The 21,638-nt window shown below is 54.7% G+C and overlaps 1 protein-coding gene across 2 annotated transcripts in view; it reads right to left on the bottom strand.

The window, feature by feature from the left end:
- Positions 1 to 6,378, bottom strand: part of VANGL2 (VANGL planar cell polarity protein 2) — a 40,953-nt gene extending 34,575 nt beyond the window's left edge. The window contains exon 1 of one of the 2 annotated variants that reach the window (XM_063316689.1): positions 6,294 to 6,378. The gene's annotated coding sequence lies outside the window, so the exon portion shown is untranslated. Of the gene's footprint in view, positions 1 to 5,931; positions 6,219 to 6,293 lie in introns of those variants that run through there. The other variant, XM_063316688.1, reaches the window with a different exon arrangement.
- Between the last annotated feature and the right edge of the window lie 15,260 nt (positions 6,379 to 21,638).

The raw sequence follows: 21,638 nt of genomic DNA, 5'->3' as shown, positions 1-21,638 counted from the left end.
TCCTCCTGTGAAACCTGCCTGTACAATCCAGAATCCACTGTTCCTCAAGGATGGGGGCCATCCAGGTTCTGAGGCTGCAAAGCAACCCCAGATTAGGATGTTCCCGCTGCCTGCTTCACGGCTGGAAGGAGCACTTCTTCTGTTGGGACGAATGCACGTTGGTTTTCTCCAAGCGTAGCATTTCTCGTTAAAGCCACAAAGTTCAAAGTTGGCTCATCCCTCATGGCTCCAACAGCTGCTGGATCATCCCGGTGTTCTCCGGCAAGCTTGAGATGGAAGCAGTGTGCTTCCTGGACTAGAAGACTTTCCTCCTTGACGTCCTCCCATGGGCACCAGTCTTCTCCTCATGCTGGACTCATGGACCCTGAAATTAGACAGTGCAAGACTGGTCTGCAGATCTTCTGCCATCACTGTGGCGTGCTTCGAGATCTCCGGCGTATCACATGCCTTGTTCTTGCGATGGTTCCACTGGGCGACCGTTGGTGGGAAGAGTAACGATGGTGTTCAGTGGAGGCTGTCCCTGGCAATGGTTTGTAGCCCCTTCCAGCCTCATGCGCACCGGCAACCTTTTCCTGAGGTCTGCAGAGCTCTCTTTTGATTGGGGCACCATTTACTTCCACAAACTTGACGAACAGCAACCAACGTGTGAGGGTTTTTTTATAGGGAAGGTCCCTCAAACCTATATCTGATTGTCGTCCCGCTGACAAATGATCCAATTTACCCCCTTAAGAGCACCAGGTAGCCCTGGGCTTCCCGTACTTTGGCCAACGAAGACACTGAGTACTAGTGGAACAATTTCAATAAAGACATGGCACAAAACATTATTTCGGATATTGTTTGTTTAACCAGAATCTCTTTATCTATTAACAGTATTTAAACGAAGCTCTAATTACATGGCATGTCACAGTACAGCAAGATTATGGATCACCATAATTAAGCATCACTATAATTAAAATTCCTCCAACCAAGGGGAGTCCACCATTTCCCAAAGCATGTCTGCTCCAATTTTGAACATCTCTTGCCTTAGGAAATTTTTCCTGATGTCCAATCAAAATCTGCTTCCTCGTAATTTACACCCATCGTTCTTCAGGAACCACTCTGAGCAATTCTGCCCTATCTTCTACATGAACCCTTCCCATATTTGAAGCCAGCTAACCTGTGTCCCCACAGCTTTTTCTTCTGCAGGCAAAACATCCCCCAATTTTCTTCCTTCCAGGTCCTGAATCATCTTGGTTGCTCCCCTTTGGACATGCTCAACTCTGCAATGTCATTCCTAAAAGACGGAGCCCAGAACTTGACACAACGGTCTAGGTGGGCTCTGACCCAACCACAGCTTATCCCAGCAAACAAATGTAGCCATAATTAACGTGTCAGTGGCTATGATTGCAACACAGTTATTGTAAGAAAGTTGTGCAGAAAATACGCAGAAAACCATCTTCTCCAACCTGGCCCCTCCAGATGCGGAGACTACAACTCCCAGAATTCCTTGAATCAAGGCTGAGGATTCTGGGAATTGTAGCCTCATCACATCTAGAGGACACCAGGCTCCCACCATGGCAAGTGAGGGCCACTCTACCACATTAGATGCCCATTTATTACCACAGGGGAAGGGAGTGGTCTAGCTGGTGGGCAACTGAGATGAAACCCAGGCTGCAGGAGTGCCTGCAGGGTGTAGTCAAGATGGTGGCTTTGACGGTGCAATTAAAGCTCCCCTTGGTTTTTGTGTGACACCCCAGTAGCATCTGCCAGCTTTGTGCAATATGGTGCCTTCACCTCCATCAAGCCATGGTCGCCTCCAGCAACTGGGAGCCAAGATATTGTTGGGGGGCCTCCCAAGTGCCCAAGGAGAGCAAAAAACCGAGCTCCTGCAGAGCCCCAGCACCACCATGCCCACTCAGTGTCACCAAGCCCTCTATGAACTCATCACCCCCAGCTGGCAGAGCCAAGAACGGTCCAACACCATCTGGGAGCTCCAGACTAACGAAGGCTGAACTAATACAGATGGTAAAGTCCCCCTCAAATGGGGCTGGATTCCTGATCACCTCAGGGATACATTCGTCCTGGGCATTTTCTTGGCAGCAGTATCAACCTAGTCCTCCAGTGCCTTCTTCGTTTTTTTTTTCTCTAACTTTGATTGTCCTGGAATTTCCTGATAGTCTTCCATCCATACCTCGGTCAGTTCCGATGTCATTGCTTCGTTGTTTTAGATTATCCAGGCCTGCCTGTTTAGAAATCACTGGAGCGAGACTATAATGGAGAGTCCGCCCTTTTCTGGCACACTCTCCACCACTAAAATTACGTGGAGGATCACGGAGAAGGGTCTTCCGTATGGGATGAGCCAGCTCCTTCTAGCCCAGTGTTTCTCAACCTCAGCTACTTTAAGATGGGTGGATTTCAACTCCCAGAATTCCCTAGCCAGCATGGTGAATGTGTCAGAAAAGGGTGGACGCGTGGCTGGCTGGGGAATTCTGGGAGTTGAAGCCCACCCATCTTAAAGTTGCTGAGGTTGAGAAACGCAGTTCTAGAATCTTGCTCCACTTAATCCAAGTAGTCCAACTGAGAAGCCTTTGCTGTAAGGTCAGGTTGTCCTTCCCGCCTCCTGCTACGATTAGGATCTAGGCCTGCTCCCTTCCAATCCGGGAGCCCTCCAGACTATGGACTTCAAGGGCCAGCAGAACCAGGGTGGAAAATGCAGGGAATTGAGGCGACCCACCCCAAGGGGCCCAGTGTGCAAGGCTTTTCATTCTCCTGCCTCCAAAGCTGCTCCCGGAAGCCTGGCCCTGGCACGCTTGGACCCAGCACCTTCCTTCCTAAGCAACCAGCCACCTCAGAGGAACCCCGTTCTGCATATTCTCACTGTTCCTTGCAAAGAGGCCTAACTCAGAAATGCAGGCTTTGTTGATCCCAGCAGCCTTCCCACAGTTCATGAATGGATGCTTTCCCAACATCCCACCCCCAACCCTGACATTTTTTCAACAATGAAAAGCCAGTTAAGTATCTTTTAAAGCATAAGAAACTCTATATTAAATAATTGCTCCCAGCACTCAGCCCCAGCAGAGCGCAGCAACACTTGCAAAGCCCCGTTTCTGAACCTTCACCTCCATGAAAACAAAAAGGAAAATCATCTCACATTTGTGGTCAGTTTTAACGGAATAGCTGCATGCATTTTCCAAAGCAGAAACACATATTACATGTTGAAGACTAAGGTCTGGTTTGCACATTGCGCTAAGCCAAAATGTGGTTTGTTAATTTTAGCTTAGCTGGCTGCCTGAACCTAGCCAACTATGGTTTATTCAATACACCGGAGTGAAGCAAATCATGACTTGTGGCCTGACTCCCACCTGAAAGATCTGGCTGAGGCTCCAGCCTGCAGGGAACAGGACAAGAGGCAGGGTTCACAAAATGGACTCCAGTCCACAAATGTTTCCACTTAAATAAAAATTAAGCCCTTAATCTTTGCAACCCGACCAACGTGTTGCAATTCAAAAAGGGGGAATTTGCGCCAATCAGCACGGAAGATGCCACTTTGTGCATCCCAGAAGGTGCCGGCCACCCCAGAAAGGGAGGTTTCTCACCCCTCCCCAACACAGGCCAGATTCCATGCTTCCAGACAACCATTATCTCCATTTCAGAGACAAAAACACAGAGCCGTTTGCTAAGCAGGAGGGATCTGCTGCCACGCCCCCCTCCCTGGTCATCTGCAGCCCCCCTCCCCCCCTTCCAATAGGGAGAGCCTCATCGGACCCTGGTAATCTCTGGATCACCCAACTAGGGAGAAAAAGACCAAACCCTTCAAGGAAAGGCCTTACGCCCACCCTCCAGAGCGATGGACGCAGTTACACCCCCAACACCATCATCGCTCTGCAGGCTTCCCACCAAGACCCATCATCCATCTCACCAAGCCACGGGCCGCAGCCAGAAGACCCTCTGGATTCCAGATCACAAGCGGGACCCTGGCTGAATGCACGTCACAATTCTTGGGGAGGGGGTGGGAAGGCGCCCTTTCCAAGCGGAGCCAGCCAGCCCCGGGCAGAAAGGCTGGTGTGGGCTTTGCAGAGAGAAAAAGAGCATTCAACTCAGGTCCTCCCACCCCAAGTAGATCCGATAAGGGTGGGTCAGGTTTGCCCCCCACCCCCCAAGCTATATACTGAACCCAGCCATCCTGGGTTGCATCATTTATGGCTTAAATGCTGGTGAACCCAGACCCCGGGATTCATTCAACAAGCCGTGGCTTATCCATCGGAACCAGGCTGCACCCTGCATTCATAGTTTGCACTGAGCCAGAATATCGTTTATGGGTTTGGGCTGACGGGGGTTGTAGGAACCCAGCCCGAGACTCCCCACAAGCAGCCACGTCTGCGTGCCACGATCCTCACTCCAAGCCCCTTGGAGAGTAAAGCTCCCCCACTGGCGCACACACACACACCCTGCCGCCTTCTCTTCACCATGGCCAGGGCAGAGAGTGGGCAGAGATCAGGCCCAGATTCAGGGTTCCTCTCCCACAAAGTGCCTCCGGCTGGGCCCACGCACGTTCACAACCTGCTAAGACCACAGGGGGGTCCCCAGCTCGCCTGAGCCACGAACTCCTCTCCCATTCCGAGCCGCCGAGCCGCCTGGCAAAACGCTTTCGCATCCCCCGGTTTCTGCCCTGCAAGGCGGGCCTTGGCGACCATGTCCGCCGCTCGCTCGCCGGGACCCACCCCCCCGGAAAAAATGCACAACGGAGGGCGGCGGCCCGCTGATCCCCCCGACCGAAGCGGGGAAAACGAGGCTCAGCTCAGCCCCCTTTCCGGGCGTTCAGCACCCGAGCTCGGGCCGCTCTGGCTCGGCGCGACCCCGGCCATTTGGGCCGCCGAAGCCCCGTTCGCAGCCGGGCGCGGGGCGGGAGCCGGGCTGCCCGGGCGGCGCGGCTCGAGCCAACCGCTGGGGCTGCACGCGGGGGCCCGCAGGAGCGCCAGCGGCGGCGCCACGCACGCGAAGGGGCCTTCGGCCGCAGGGCGCCGCGCACGGCCCCGAGAGATGCCAACCGAGGGCGGTTCCGACACGCGAGTCCCACCGAGGCTGGAGCGGCGGCGGATTCACACGTGCAGCAGCAGAGCCGTGCCCGAAGCTGCGCCCTTCCGAGGCGGCGCCAGGCGCCAGGCGGGCAGGCCCCCGCCCCGGCTGCTTTAGGAAACGGCCCGTCTAGTCCCGAGGGCGCAAGCCACCCTGCGGGGCAGGCGGGGCAGGCAGCCCCGGGATCAGAGGGCAAAGGCCCAGCGCCCCAGGAGCCGCGGCTGCCCTTCTCCGGGCACCCTTCTCGGCCGGGCGAGGGGAGGGGAGGGGAGGGGAGGGCGCCCCGCCCAGAGCCGAGGCCGGCCCCCGATTCGGACGGGGCCGGGAGGCGCGGGGTCTCCCTGGGCAGCGCGGGCGGGCGGGCGGGTGGGCGGGCGAGCCGGGGGCGCCAACCGCGGGCGCGCACGCCGGACTCGCCCGGCTCCTGCGCAGAGCCCCCTCTCCGCCACGCTCGAGGCCGCCGGAGGACGCCCCAGGCGCAGCCCGGCCAGGGGCTCGCCCGCCGGGCCACGTCCAGCCCGGCAGGGACAGCGGGGGGGGGGCGCCGATTCCCCCGGGCCCCGCCGCTCTCGCCCCCCGGGAGCCCTGCCGGCCCTCGCGGCCTCCCGAGGCGCCCCGCCCGGCCCGGCCGAGCGGCCCCGGCGCACCACCGCGGCCAGGCGCCGAGCCAAGGGGGCCGTCTCCGCGCCCGCGCCCCCCTCCCCGGGCACCCCCGGGCCGCCCCCCGGCGCCCCCCCGAAGCTGCAGGCGACCCGGCCCGCGCGACGTTGCAACGCGCCCGGCCGGCCCCCGCCGAGGGACGGTTGCAGGGGGGCGCGGGGGGCCGCATCCGCTGGGGGGGCACGAACAAAAGGCGGGGGCGCCGCGCCGCATTACCGTCGGGGCTGAGGGCGGCGGCGGCGGCGGCCGCCCCGGAGGGTCCGTCGTGCCCGAGGCGCTCCCGTCCCCGCGTCGCCGGCTTTTGTCCCCGCCTGGCCCGCGCCCCAGCCGCCCGCAGACGCCGCGGTCCTCCCTGTCGGGCGGCTCCTTCCGCTTTCCATGCAATGGCAGAAAGGAAGCGCAGGGGGGAAATTCCGATCCAGCCGTCCGAAAGGAAGAAAGGGCCCCGGCCAAGCCGGGCTCCTCGGCTCGGGAGGGGTGCAGATCCGGTGCAACGGCCCCGCGGCGCCCCCCTCCGCTGCTGCTGCTGCCGCCGCCGCCGCCGCCGCTCCCGGCGTGTGAACGGGGAGGATTCGAACCTGCGGACTCGGCGCGGCTGTTCCCAAGGCTCCGCGCGCCTCCCTCCGGCGCTTCCATTGTCTCCGCCGCCAAGTTCCCAGCGCCCGCTCTTCCCTCTGCCTCCCCCTCCTCCCGGCCCGTTGGTTTTATGGTTTACTGTTCAGGGAAAGCGGCGTGGGCGGGGAGGAAAGAAACTTTGCCTGCCTGCCTGCCTGCCCTGAAGAAGGCTTCCAGCGCTCTGTTTATGGATTAAAAAGAAATAAATTGGAGATCGTTGAGTAGTCGGGAGTGAAAGGCGTAGCAAGGCGTTATTCCCTACCACTGCCAACAGATTATTTTTTAAAATCTGGGTGAATAAACTGCAGTTGTTTGCTCCGAGGACAAGCAGGGTCCGCAGAAATAGCATGATGGTTTGGCCATATCTGCCATGACAAGGGTGGGCTTCTCAAAACGCCCTGGATCACGGACTAACCAGCCCGCTCGAGCCTTGCCTGAATGACAGGCCTTGGTGGGCTTCCCTCCATTTCAGCAGAAGCCAGAGATCCAGGTGGTGGGGTGGAGGAAAGAGGCAGTAAAGATTAGTTGGGCATGACCCAGATCTTCTTGCAAGGATAAGCTGGCTGAGCTTCTCAAGGCTGATCAGAAGTCTTGATCCCCTAATCCCCGGATGAGATCAGCCTTTGTGATGCCTTTTCTCAAAAATGGCCCTGTCGAGGTTAGCAGGCTGCTCTGGGGAGTTTAAACCGCCCCCCCTCCCCGTTTTGGGAGGTTGTTGGTTGATGATGCATGCAGATAAAGCTGTTTGTTCAGTTTATCCCATTAGTGCAGTGTTTCTCAGGCTTGGGAACTTTAAGAGGCGTGCACTTCAACTCCCAGAATTCCCCTTGCTGGCTGGGGAATTCTGGGAGTTGAAATCACACCTCTTAAAGTTCCCAAGCCTGAGAAACGCTGCATTAGTGGGTGGATATTTCTCCCAGAAAGCAACAGAGACACCAACTAAGAATCGGATGTTCTTAATTCAACTTTGGGGGGGTATCCAGTTTAAAATGCAATTTATTGGCTGTGTTAGGTTAACCAGGATAAATAAAACCTATTTATCCATGGTTAACCGAATTGTAATCTAAGGGATTAGCCAGATTTTCTGGTTTTGAACAATCAGCAATCCACAAACTAAACAGAGGCGTTTCATTTGCACAACCCCTGAGGCTAAAATGCAGCTGGTAAATTTGGGAATCAGGGAGTGGTAGAAACAGCCATTTTTGGCTTCAGCTACACCTTCTTAAACCTACTTTACTGAGTAAAAGAGGGGTCCTTGTCTGGGTTAAGGCATCCTGCTGTGCACTGGGTCAGAGGTCCTTCCACTCGACCATCTTGAAGCCTGATTTTCAGGCTGAAGGCCCCAGCCCTTTTCAAACATTGATGCAAAAGTTTTGTGGGTCAAAAATGAAGAAAACAAAGGGCATTGTGGTAAATGTGTTGAATAAAGAAACAAATTTTGGCCCAGGGTTATCTGCAGGATCTGGTCCAAGAAGTCAAAATGTTGTCTGTGATGGTGCAATTGAAGCTCCACCTTTTTTGTTTTTAATGTGCAACTTGTATCAATGACAAGGGATTCCATCGCACCGTTGCAGCCACCATCTTGACTTAACTGACCACCATCCCCGGCAGCCCTGCAACTGGCCATTTTAATTTGGCCACTTAAGCCCCAGTGACCGCTGGGCGGTAAGAGCTGGGGTTGCTGTCAGATGGGGCTCCTGTGTGGGAGCAACAAAGCACTTGGCTCTGGGGGGGCCTTGGGTACCCCGTTGTCTTGCCAAAGTACTGAAACTCCTGGAAGAGGGACCTCTCCCCACTGCTGGTGGAGGTCCGATGCCCCTGCCCTGCCCTGCCCTGCCCTGGCAGACCCCACCATGCCTCCCCTCTAGCTGAGGCAGCCCGGGAGGGCGAGGGAGCCCTGGTGCATGGCTATTCTCTAGGCCCGCAATTAGGGTCTGTGTCACCCGGGGCACCCCCCCATGGGTTGGTGAGGGAGGTGTTAGCAAGTTTTATTGTGGGGATTATAAATTATAAGTGCCAGGAAACATTCAGTATTCAAATATATTTTGTCATTTTGGCGCCCCCCCTTAGTTGCGGCTCTGGGCACCTCAGAGGCCTCTGGATAACTACAGTGAAACAAAATGCGGGACTAGGCACCCTTGGCCTGATCCAGCACAGCAGGCTCATCTAAATCAAGCCTCCACGTGGAGGAAAATCTGGACTGCAAGCCTGGAATTTTGCACCTTGATGCTCCAGAGGGAAGCATCTGCCCAGTGCGTGTTTCAAGGGCATTTCTTTTGGCTTTTACATGAGCCTTTTTCTTTTGTTTTGTTTTTTCAGAACAGAAAACCTGGGTCTCCTGGAAGGGAAGAGCAACCTTCAGCTTCAGGTGAGACCCTTGCAAAGAAACCTTTATGAGGAGAACTGGGAGTTGCAGGTCTGGCTTGGTCTTCAGGACTGGAGGACAACCAGTAACTTTTACCTCCCCACGCTGGAGCTAAAACTCCTAGAGTTTGTGACCATGTATTTATTTATTCAATTTACAGGACTACATAATCCAAATTATGCAAGCTGATGTACACTGGATTTAAAACATCATTAAACAACAATACTGAGCTGGGTATAACAATGACACTGTAGTGCCAGTCCTAGTCCAAACCTTCGCCTGGCTCTAAGCAAGGCTGAATGTTCACCCGGCCGTGGTGGGCCAGAGGAGACAACCCTCCAGGGACGTTCAGTGGATTCTGGTGTGTGGTTATGGCAACCTCCTTGGCCAAACAACTTGTCATCGCCTCTGAGCTACGCCAATACGTTGTGCAAACATATCACACCGTGCTTCCTGTTCCTTGAGGCCTTCAGCGGCAAGGAAGGGAGAGTGGAGTGGGGTGTTAAGGAGGCTTGATGAGATTGGTAGAAATTTTAAAAAAAGATGAGAACCATGAACCCAAAAGGCCCTTCAGTGTCAAAGGAAGCCAGGTGAACCTGGGGTGGCCAAAATCAACTACAAGTCTCGGGAGGGAAGAGAAGTACAAGGGGAGCCATTCCATATGGCTCCGATGCCGTAAGGCAAAACAAAATAATCAACATTTCCAAGCACCCGGCCCATCCAGCACACGCAGAGACACAACCAGCAGCCTCTTCTGTAGGAACTTTAAGCACACGGCTTCTTTTACGCGTCAGATTATTTCTTCCAGCACACCGGAAGTGTGGCCTTAGACCAACCCGGAGCCACCTTCACGCACTGGATTTCCATCTCCATCGGCCCAGCCAGCATCAGGATGTGAAGGTGAGGGCTTTCACCTGCCAGGGAAGGAGACCCTTCAGTATCCAGCTGTTGAGCTGAGCAGCTGGGTGGAGAATGAGCATAGCCCGGTGCTTGGAGGGCTGTCCCTCGCGCTCAGCCGAACCTACCTCACAGGAGTCTGGTGGGGATGGCATTAGAGAATTCCCGACTGTAAGTCACTTGGAGCTCTCAGAGAAAAGGGGGACAGTAGAGCAAAGGACGGCAAGGAGATGAGGGCAGCTGCGCAGAAGGCCTGAAGAAAGGAATGTGCACCATGGAAGAAGAGAGGGCCCTCTGCAGCTTCTCAGCAGGACTGCTCAGGGGAGCTTCCTCCTTCAGAGACACCGTGTCTGTAAATCCCAGCTGATAGCACATTGTTGATGGGGGTCAACCGGTCATCTTAGTTTCATATTCTGAGTGGGAGATTAGAAGAGGCTGTAACAGCCCCCATTTTCAAGAAGGATCAGGATCCCTTCTTCACCTTGGGGCAGGCTGTAAAATTTATTTATTTTATTTATTTATTTATCCAATTTGTCCCCGCCCATCTCCTCCCATCGGGGGATTCTGGGCGGTTTACAATAATCAATTAAAACAACAATCACAAAATATACAGTATAAAATTACAATAATAACAATATAAATAAAGGTAAAGATAAAACGTCCAAGTAGCGAAAGAATCTAAAACAGTCCAAGTGTGGGAGGAGTGGTCTATAGCAACCATCCCCGTGTAGCTCTATTCCCCTCTCCGCCCCAAGCGAGGCGGCAGAGCCAGGTCTTCAGACTCCGCCGGAAGGCCAGGAGCGATGGGGCCAATCTCACCTCCGGGGGCAGCATGTTCCACAGGGCGGGAGCTACTGCGGAGAAGGCCCGCTTCCTGGACCCTGGACTTCCTGGAAATGCTGCTAAAGGCACTTCACACACAACACCCTAACACAGTGTTTCTTAACCTTGGCAACTTTAAGGTGCCTGGACTTCAACTCCCAGAATTCCCCAGCCAAGTCCACGCATCTTAGAGTTGCCAAGGTTGAGCAACACTGCCCTAACACATCAGGGCAGAACCACAGAGGCTAACATCTCTGAACATGTCACTTTTACACAGATGTATCCCCAAGCCTGATTCGCACACCTTGCCAAAGCAGCAGTACACCTACATTTGATTTCATCAAGGTTTAAATTTAATTACAATTAAATACAGTTCAAATGACGACTCTCCAGCTATAGGTTTCATTATCTCCCCCTTTCGCAATTAAAATTTGGTGACCGTTTATGGAGGGTCATTGCTAAACCATAGCCTGTTTATGTTTCTTCCACTTTGTTTGTAACAGCTAAGAGGGGATGTCCTGGATTTTTACTGGCAGGTCAGTGGATAACAAAACATCTATCAGGCAGGATTTAATCCTGAATGTAAGCGCTGACACTTGGCTGAGGGGAGAGCCCTTGGCAGACCCTGTGACCCAGCTGGCCAGGCTGGAGGGCAGGGAGGTGGCCTGGCTGTGGTCCACAGCAAGTCCATCCCACTGACCAGGAGATCCATCCACAGTTGGCCAATGTTGAGCTTTGCGGCTACGTCTGGTCTGGTCTTGGGGGGGCCAGGACTGTGCTGGGATACCACCGGTGAACCACCCATCCCTTCTGAGGCTCTGGGTGGACTTTCCTAGGGAAGATCAAGTCAGGAGCAGCTCGGGATTGCGCATTCATCATGGTCACCATGGACCTCCCGCGCCTGCAGAAGGCTCACGTTGCATTTAATATTCTGTTTGGCTCGAGCTGGAGATTTGCTTGGTGCAACCCCAGGATCACAGGAAGATCCCTCTTGGTCTAATGGAAGGCCCCCCCGGCAGAGCAAGACCGGGACCCTCTTTCAGGCCCATTTGGACTCCTACAGCAGGGAGGGCTTACTTCTCTGCTTCCGTTGCGTCCGCACCAACAAGCCAGGGGCGCATTTCCTTTCTACGCAGCCTCTCCTGTAGGTATAAGCGGAGCACAGTCAGAGCCGTCAGAGACATACTGGGAGCAGTTTTCATTGTGCCCTGCAAAGCCGGTCAGCTTCAGCATTAGAACTCTGGGATTCCACGACCCCCTTCAGTCAGGGTTCCACCCAGAATATTATTATTATTATGGAATTGAGGCTGCTTTGGTGGTCTTGGTGGGTGGCTCATGCCAGAAACCAGATGCAGAAGTGCAACCTTGTTAGTTCTCCTCAACTCCTCAGTGCCTTTTGATACCATAGACCAGTGTTCCTCAACCCTGGCAACTTGGAGACGTGTGGACTTCAACTCCCAGAATTCCCCAGCCAGCTTCTCTCAATTCTGGGAGTTGAAGTCCACATGTCTTCAAGTTGCCAGGGTTGAGGAACGGTTTCCTGCTGGGCTGTCTGATGCGGCTGGGTCTCGCAATCCTTCCAGTCAAGGTGTACTTGACTGGAAGGATTGCAGGAGGGAGGGGGTCCCTCGGGGTTCTATCTCGTCCTGGTGCTGCTTAACATCCACATGAAGCTGCTGGAGGAGGTCACCAGTTGGCCTCCGCTCCACTGCTCCCTCCTAGCTAATTCCAAGGCAAGGTAAAAAGCTTTGTTTACAACCCGTTTCCACTACTGCAACCTGCCCTATTTGAAAGGTACCTTGAAATGCATCCAGAAATTGCAGCTGATGCAAAATTCAGCAGCCACACTGCTGATGCCGGCTGCCAGGATCGCATAAGGCCTGTCTGAAAAGGTCTGCACTGGCTGCCAATGGCTACCAGGCACAATTCAAATGGTTCATGCCTACCTTTAAAGCCCTCAAGGAACCGCCTGTCCTCTTCTGAACCTGCCTTCAGGAGAGGCCCTTCTGAAGATGCGCCCGTTCCCTGAAGCTTGACTGTCAGGTAAATGGGAAAGGGCCTTCTCCCAGGTGGATCCCGGGTTATGGGATGCACGCCTTCGTTGCAGCAATCCTATTCTTGTTTTCTACCCCGTATTTTTGTTTTTGCAAGCTGCATTGAGGGTTGCAATAAGTGGCAGCGCTTTGTTTCAATAATAAATAAATAAAGTGGTGTCTCCATTCTGCCAGATGTTTTTCTGGCATGGGTTTAGTATCCCGCTAGAAATCAATCACATCCACACAAAAAGACATACCACCCAGAAAGAAATATCCTTTTTGTGCTTGAATTAGGACACGTGTTGGGATTCAGCCCCCTCACCTGATGCCTCCTGCAGGCCTTTTGTACTTGTTCCCAGAACTGGAGAATTCTACACCATGGAGAAACCGTTTGTGTTTCCTGTTCCATCGGTATTCATTTGCAAGCCTCTCCCACGTTTCTACCACCATTAGTCATCTTTTTCAGCCACAAAATGTTTTTCCAGGTAAAAAATGCCTGAGCGCTAATCTCGAGGTCTGATATTTGCTCAGGGTAAATTCCTTGGAAGACACGTCCCACGAGGTGGCTGGGTGTACAGGGCCTGCTGGTCCTGATGACGACAGCCTGGCCAGAGTGGTCGTCCCGTTTTAGGTGGGTGCAACAAAAACAAGGACCTTGCAATACGCTAAACACTCAGATTTACTGTGCCATCCATTCTCACAGACGATGAAGTGGCCTGCCAGCCACAAAGGTGCACTGTGAATAACAAAGCAGCTTTTCTCTTCTCCTGACAGTTTTTGCTTTGGATCAGGGTTCCTCAATCTTGGCAACTCTAGGCTGTGCGGGCTTCAGCTCCCAGAATTCCCCAGCCAGGAATTCTGGGAGTTGACGTCCGCACAGCTTAGAGTTGCCAAGGTTGAGGAACCCTGCTTTAGATCATAGAATCCTACAACCGTAGGGTTGGAAGGGACCTCAGAGGTCTTCTAGTCCAACCCCCTGCCCAAGGCCTTACATGTTGCTCTGTTCCTGCAGGTTGCGGTGGGCTTTATCCACCCTTTGGCGGGGAGGGGGGCACACAAGGTGTGGCAAATGCAAAGACCGGTGTTTCCCAGCCTCGGCAACTTTAAGATGCGTGGACTCCAACTCCCAGAACTCCCCAGCCAGCGTTGCTCCCCCGCCGGCCGCTCTTCGGCCCGAGGGGGGCCGAGCCACTGAGAAGCGGGCGGGAGGGGCGGGGCGGCCTCCAAGCGGCCAATCCAGCGGCGGCCCGGGCTCCATTGAGCGCGCTTCACTGAGAGCGGAGGGGCGGAGCCGGAGGCCGCCCCCCAACCGCGACGTGCGGGCGGCAGGCGGGCGGGCAGGCCGGCACCCCCGCCCGGCCGAGGCTCTCCGCGCCCGTCCCCACCCGCTCGGCCGCCTTCCCGGGCCTGCCCCTTCCGGCTGCGGCGATCCCAGCCGCCGATGCGATGCGATGCGATCCGATAGGCGAAGGCTCCCGGCGAGCAGAGGGGCGGCCGGCGGCGCCGCGCGGCGCGTCTCGCTGCCAGGTTGCCCTTCCGGACCGCACCGGCCCTCCAGCGCCGGCTTTGCGCACAAGCCCCCCAGGCTCCGGCGCCCGCCCGCCCTGTTCCTTCCTTCCTTCCCTCCCTATACCTTCCCTCCCTCCCTCCCTCCTTCCTTCCTTCCCTATTTCTCCCTCCCTCTGTCCCTCCCTCCCTCTCCTTCCTTCCTTCCTTCCCTATTTCTCCCTCCTTCCCTCCGTCCCTCCCCTTCCTTCCTTCTGTACTTATTTCTCCCTCCCTCCCTATTTCTCCTTCCCCTTCCTTCCTGCCCTCCCTCCTTATCTCTCCCTCCCTCTCTCTCCTTCCTTCCTTCCCTCCTTCCCTCCCTATTCCTCCCTCCCCTTCCTTCCATCCCTCCCTCCCCTTCCTTCCATCCCTCCCTCCCTCTCTCTCCTTCCTTCCTTCCCTATTTCTCCCTCCTGCCCTTTCCTTTTCCCCTTCCCCCCTCCCTATTTCTCCCTCCCTCTCCTTCCTTCCTTCCTACCTCACTCTCCCTCCCTCCCCCCTTCCCTTAATCTGCTGCCCAGCCTGGCCCCCCTTCCCAAACTGATTTCTCAGGGAGGGGGGTAAACTCACATCAGCTCGGGGCCGCTGGCTGATGCCATCTTCCTAGAACCCTTTCCAGAGCCATGTTTCTCCAGCATGGCAACTCGAAGATGTATGGACTTCAACACCCCCAATGATCTCCTGAGCACCATCAATTCCTTCACATAAATGGATGTGCCATCCTCTTATCCGCCTACAGGTAGTCCTCAACTTATAACCACAGTTGAGACAGGATCTCCCATTGCTAAGCAAGGCGGTTGTTAAGTGAGTCACACCCGATTTTACGACCTTTTTCCTGCAGTTGTTAAGGGAATCCGGCTTCCCCCACTGACTCTGCTTGTCGGAAGCCGGCTGGGAAGGTCGCAAAGGGTGATCACGTGACCCCGGGATGCTGCGACTGTCATAAATACATGTGGGTTGCCATGGTCCTGAATTTTGGTCATGTGACTGCGGGGATGCTGCAATGGTCATAAGTGCAAGGACTGGTCATAAGTCACTTTTCAGCACCATCGTAACTTCGAATGGTTGCTAAATGAATGGCCATAAGTTGAGGCCTACCTGTACTGGCTGGAATGAGAAAAAAGGCTGCCAGATCCTGCCTGCCTGCAGGGAAGGTGCCAAGAGAGTCCTTTTCTGGCCAATGAGAAGGTCACTCCCCGGTTGGAATCGGCTGCTTTGGCCTGCTCGGAAAGGCTGCCGTGAAGTTCCTTTTTGGGGCAGAAAGGTGGGGTACGGCTTGGAACAATAATAAAAGCAGTAATCACCATCAGGCAGGTAGGAAGGTTTCCTCCCAGGCCAGCAGCGAAGACAGGACAGGACAGGCCTTCTCCTGCCTGCGCCTTTATTTTGCTGCTGTTGGCAGCGATGCCAAAGGCTCCCTGCGGCAGACCGCACACACAAGAGGTCGGTGTAACTCTGGTCAGCCTGTTGCGTGAAGACAGCTCTTGCACAACACTTCCCCTGCTGGTAGAGTAGAGTAGATCTGATTCGTTTTTTTTAAAATTCAGTTTGGTGCCACCCAACTCCAGATGACTCTTGAGTGGCCCACAACATGCCAGACAGTAGAAAAACAACAGAAAATCTCCGTAGCTCACCGTTGGACTGTGAAGCCCTCGGTGCTCTGGGAGCTTGGCGGCTGGCCGGCAGACGTTTCCTGACCCAACTAGGCAACATCATCAGTGCTGGAAGGGAGGGGGGTTGAAGGAGGTTGAAATGGGGAAGGGAGGGAGGGGAGGGGAGGAAGGAAGGGAAGGGAGAAGGAGGGAGGGAGGGGAGAAATAGAGAAGGAAAGGGAGGGAGGGAGGAGAGGGAGGGAAGGAAGGGGAGAAATAGGCAACAAAATGTCTGCAAGCAAACCAAGCTCAAAGAGCACCAAGGACTCCACAATATAAAAACAATGTAATAAGAAACAACAAACAACAAAACGAAACTGGAACAGAAGAAAACAAACAAAAAAGAGAACATGATGGTGAACCCAGCAGCCATCCCCAAATACCCCACTCTCTCTTGTTCAGCGGAGGGCTCCAGCCCCCTCAGCCCAAGGCCCGGAAGGACAGGCCGGCCTTTATGGCCCTCAGGACGCCAGCAGAGCGGGCAAGTCTTGGCTCAGGAGACCGGCTCTGCGAGAGAGAAGGCCTGCCCCTGGCTCCCAAGAGATGGCGCTCTTAAATAGGAGGGACCTGGAGCGTGCCAGCCATGTCAGCTTGAACCACCTGGGCAGATGCCACAGAAGATGGGGGTCCCTTAATGGCCTGGCCCTATGCCATGCACGGCTTTGTAGATCATAACCAGCGCCTTGAATCGCTCCCAGGAGCAAACTGGCAGCCAGTGCAGCTGGCAGAGCTGAGAGGTCACGTGGACCTCCTGAGGCGCGCCCATGCTGGCTGGGGAATTCTGGGAGTTGAAGTCCACACGTCTTAAAGTTGCCAAGGTTGAGAAACACTGGGCTAAGGCGTGAGTCACCACCTGAAGGGTCTCCTGATCCAGGAAAGGGTGCAGCTGGCACACCAGATGAAGCCATGCAAAGAGCTTCCTGGCCACCGCTGCCATCTGCTCATTGCACACGGGTGGTTGAACTGGCAGCACAGGGCACCCCGTCAGCTTCCTCAGGAGTCACCGGTTCAAACTCATCCCAGAGCACACCACAGAACCCAGCTCCGGGCACCTCGGCCGGACCTACCCAGTTGGGATCCAAGTTGGAGCAGACCCCACAGTGGGCCCGCAGGTGGCCCTGTAGCCCATCTCTACACAACAGGGACCGGGTCACCTTCAACAGGGCTGCTGGATGGCCGTTGATGGAAGCCATAAGGGCATATTGACATTCCGTTGTCCTTATTGGCGGGAGGCAATCCCTGATATGGGCTGCTGCCCATGTTTGGTCATTCTGACCAAAAAAGACTCATTCTGAGTCTTCCTCCAGGTTCCCTTCTGGTGCGTCATCTCTTAGTGCTGCTCGGTAAACCAACATGTGTCACAGGACCAGCCCACAAGGAGAGGCCACAGGGGCGATGCAGTCCGAGGCCCCAGCCGCCCACCCATTCCAGGCAGGAACTGGGGCCTTGGCCGAACCACCCACCAGATCCTCAGGGAGGACCTGAAACTCTCTGGAACCCCATAGGGTCCATCAGTCACCGGGGGTGAGCTGATTGAATGGGCCCCATCTCCCCCACAGGGAAGGTTGGCCCTGGTGAGCCAGAAAGGAATCTGCCCGTGGTAATGGACTGGTGTTGATGTCCTCCACTACCAGATCGTGTCCGACTACCCTGAGAGAAAAACCAGACCTAGTATATGAACCCCAATATGTATCGGGCCATCAGTGGCTTGGGACAGGTCCATGGTTGCCATGGAGGCCACAGGCTCCTGAGCTGCCCCTGACTCAACACCAGCAGGTGGCAGGTGGAGATCCCCACACACCACCAAACTCAGGGGCTCCGTGGCCAGCCCAGCGATGGCATCCAGAAGCTCAGGCAGGGCGGCAGGGACAGGATCACCCAGCAGCAACCCCAGCTGTTCCCTAGAGCCCAGCTTCATCCACGGCACCTCGCATTGGGTGATCTGTGCAGCAGAGCCTCTGAGGGCCTGCAGGGACTCACAGCCCCACCGCCCCTCGGTTCTCGGCTGATGCAAGACCCAGACAGGTGGGCCAAGTTCCAAGAGAGCCACACACCCCTCTGGGCCCACCCAGGTCTCCGTCAGAGACACCAGGTCAGCGCCCTCATCCAGGACAAGATAACGCCCCAACCTGGTGCTCAGCAGCAGCCGCCGGAGCCCAGGGCCACTGAGGATCTGACAGCCAGGCACCCGGGGTACATTCTGAGGGCCAGACCAAAGTGCCACTTTCCAACAGTGGACGAGATGCTCCCGAGTGCAGCCCACCCTGGGGTTCCTGCCCTACCTTCCTCTGCCTGTCGCTGTTAGTATATCCCTGCCTGCCCTCCCGGTTCCTGCTGCCCCACTCACGTCAATGGCTCCCTCCTCCCAGGCCAGGGCACACATGCCCAAGCACACACCCCTCACCCCCAGCCCACCCTGAGCTGCAGCGGGCTCGCCCCTCCCCCCACCGGCCCAAGCGCTTGGCCTAAGGAGAGGGCCAACCCTCTGCAGCTCAGAACAACCAGGACCTGCTCCCTGCCCCCTGTGAAAGAGGGAAAGATCACACCCCTCAAAACAAAAAGGCCAAGATGACGCCCGCCTCCGGGCCCCAGGAAGGGCCCCCAATCATGGAGCCTCAGCCCAGCGAGGGAGTCGAGAGCCAGGACTGCAAACCGCCTCTGAAGCTGTAAACGGAGGCCCTGAAGCAACACAGGGTGCCACGCTGTCAGGCTGACCAACAGCCCCCTTCCCCTCTAGAGGAGCCCCCCAGGATCTCCCCAGGTCAAGCGGCTGAAAGGAAAGGAGGTGTTGTATTCACACAACACTTATCCGCAGGGGTTCACTGAATTAACCCACTGGGGCAGCACAGCACGGCAGATCATAAATTAACCACACCAACTGGATTTACAGGTAGTACCTGACTTACGACCATTTGTTTAATGAGGGTTCAAAGTTATGACAGCCTTGGAAAAAGTGCTTTATGATCTGTGTTTGTACTTAGGACTGTCATACCACCCCCACGGTATGGCAACCGGCTCACGTTTACGACTGGTTGCAGTGTCCTGCAGTCACATGGTCACGATTTGCGACCTTTTTTGCCAGTTTCCAGCAAAAATCGTCCATTGGGGAAGCTGGAATCGCTTGGCCCATGATTTGCTTAACGTCCTCCATAAAAATGGTCATAAAATCAGGTCCAGTCACATGGTGACTCGACTTACAACTGCTACAACTTAGGATGGAAATTCCAGTCCCAACTGCGGTCGCGAGTGGAGGACTGCCTGTAAGCAATTCTTTAATGCAGTTGCCTAGTTGGTGGTGTGTGGTATGAACCCTTCCAGTGTGTCTCCTGCCACCTCCCTCTAAACGTCCCACCCTTTCTCCTCCTCGTCCCTCCCCTTCCTCTTCTTGTTCTGGCTGCTTCCGTTTCTGCTGTTCAGAGCCCTCCCCAAAGCAGGAACGGGCAGGTTGCTGTGACATGTGAACTCGGGGTACGTGGACCGCCCTGTTTGCCTGGAGGTTCCGTTCGCCGCGGCTTGCGGGCACGTCTGGGGTCACCTGGCAGCCTGAAAGGCTCGGCTGTTCCGCCTCCCTTCCTGGCATTTGCGGCTCTCAAATGCTCCCCTCCGAAGCTTTGAAAGTCAGAGGAGGAGGAAAAAACAATCCGCTTTAGGGTCGTTGGAATAAATGTGGCTGTGGACATTGCTGGCTTGCAGGCAGCCTGCATGTTAATAGCCCCGATGCAGTTTCTTTTAGGTTCTGTTTCCACCACCACCTCCCTTTCCTGGAGGAGCTGAACAAAAGCTGGATTTTTGCCCAACTTTTCCTCTACCCCAGCCTGATCTGCCGAAAAGTGCTCGAGACCAAGTAGACATTTGGCAGTTTAAGATGCTTCTTGAGACGCTTCCCCAGACCTCCCGAAGCCCGCGTCCTGCTGGACTGGAGTGGCCTCTAAGCCCTGGCAAGTAAACTCAAATAAACAGAAACAGAAGCCTGATTCGTACTTTATTTCTTAAATGCCCGGTGCTCCAGCTGCAAGCTTATTGAACAAAGACCAGGGGGGTTATTTCTTAAAAGCCTCCCAGTATGCCTTCACGCAGCCTGCAACCAATTCTCTGGGTTTGCGTGGTAAATTGAACAATAAACTCGTCAAAGAGATGGATTTGCAAAACAGGCTTGGCTCTAAAATCCTAATCGAGGTTAATAGTTAACCAAGGCAATGTGTGGTCCAAGTGCAGCACCTCACTGACCGGGTTAAGCATGTTGTGTGAATGCATTCACTTAGAAATCAGAAACAAAGGTGGCTTAAGCCTGGATTACGGACTCGCATTCTGTCACCCTCTTCCTCACCCACCCCCTTGCCCTTCCTTCGTGTCTGCAATAATATTGCATTTAATTGTAAAGCTAAGAGGGACTTTCAGGCGAGGCCAGGAAGCTCCTACCACGAGGCCATCAAGTGTCCTGCAGTCTGAGCCACTTGCCAGTAATTTAGGGGCTGGGGCAAATGTTTGCCAATTCACTGATTTCAGGAGCCTGGGTTGGCACAAGCTCCTTTCACACAACACGTGGCTGGTTTCTGTCGCTCCATCCGCTGGTTTTATGGTTCGCTGTATTGCACGAACCCAGAAACGGATAATTCAGACAAGGAATAATTCGGGTCAAAAGCATCCCAGCTTGCAGGGATGTACCAAGCTTTCTCTCAGCACTTCCTGATGGGGATTTCCTCTCCTCTGAAATGCATTATTAAAACCAGGCTGGCAATGGACCTGCAACACTGGGCGGGGGGTACAGACAGGCCTCTCCCTGCCTGCTCTCGTCTACCTAACTTCAGGCTGTAGTTTGAAGCTGCGGGAGCCAAACAGGCGCCGTCATTGAAGCCAGTGGGAACACCTATTGTGACCCTCACCTCACTGGTCATCTATCAGAACCAGTGTTTCTCGGCCTTGGCAACTTGAAGATGGGTGGACTTCAACTCCCAGAATTCCCCAGATGGCTGTGCTGGCTGGGGAATTCTGGGAGTTGAAGTCCACCCATCTTCAAGTTGCCAAGGTTGAGAAACACTGGCTGCAGCCTACTTTCTTAAGCTTCCAGGGCAGAGAAATACAGATGTTATGTCATGCCCCCCTGTACAAAGTTTTACCTTTCTCTAGTCCTACAGACGGTGGTGTTTTCAGTTATGTTAGCCACCAGGAGGCAGTACAGACCAGTTTTATCCGTATTAAGAAGCATCAGTGGGAGGTAGCTGGATCTTCATCTATGGCAGCCTTTCTCAATTTTTTGACCCTGGAGGAACCCTTGAAAGATTTTTCAGGCCCCAGGGAGTCCCTGCACATTCAGGCTCTAATATAGGGCAGAAGTTACAAAATTATCACCTTCCTTTCATGGGTAGGCCTGTATATACGCATGGATAGTGTTCTTAAACTAAAAGTAAAGAATGAAACTCGCCTCTTTAAGATGAAGTTGCCCGAATTGGAAATGTTTTTTTTTAAATGCATCGTAATCTCCCAGGGAAACCTTGGTGCCCTCTTGCAGAACCCTGACTGAGAAATCCTGGTCCATGGGATTCAAACCCTCTCCCGGGAATTAACTCGGGGAACTTCACACTTCAGATGCGCATTAGCTATTGGAGTTATCCAGGTCTGGGACTCAGCCATCTTTCAGGGAGGGAGATACAGAACCTATCAAAATGGGCTGCACCCCCCCCTTCCCTTAAGCAAAGAGATACGGATGTTGCATTACGTCATGCCCCTGGGTAGAGGGGTTAGAGGCAAGCCTGCCTGCCTGCCTGCCTTCCCTTCTTCCCTCTCCTTCCTTCCTTCCTTCCCTCTCCTTCCTTCCTTCCTTCTCTCTCCTTCCTTCCTTCCTTCCTTCCCTCCCTTCTTCCCTCTCCTTCCTTCCTTCCTTCCTTCCTTCCTTCCCTCCCTTCTTCCCTCTCCTTCCTTCCTTCTCTCCTTCCTTCCTTCCCTCCCTTCTTCCCTCTCCTTCCCTCCTTCCCTCCTTCCCTCCTTCCC

The sequence above is a fragment of the Candoia aspera genome, chromosome 17 (assembly GCF_035149785.1).
Source record: "Candoia aspera isolate rCanAsp1 chromosome 17, rCanAsp1.hap2, whole genome shotgun sequence".
In the NCBI taxonomy this organism is placed as follows: Eukaryota; Metazoa; Chordata; class Lepidosauria; order Squamata; family Boidae; genus Candoia; species Candoia aspera.
Note: the sequence above shows the minus strand (reverse complement) of the source record. Positions and strands in the feature narration are given on the sequence as shown.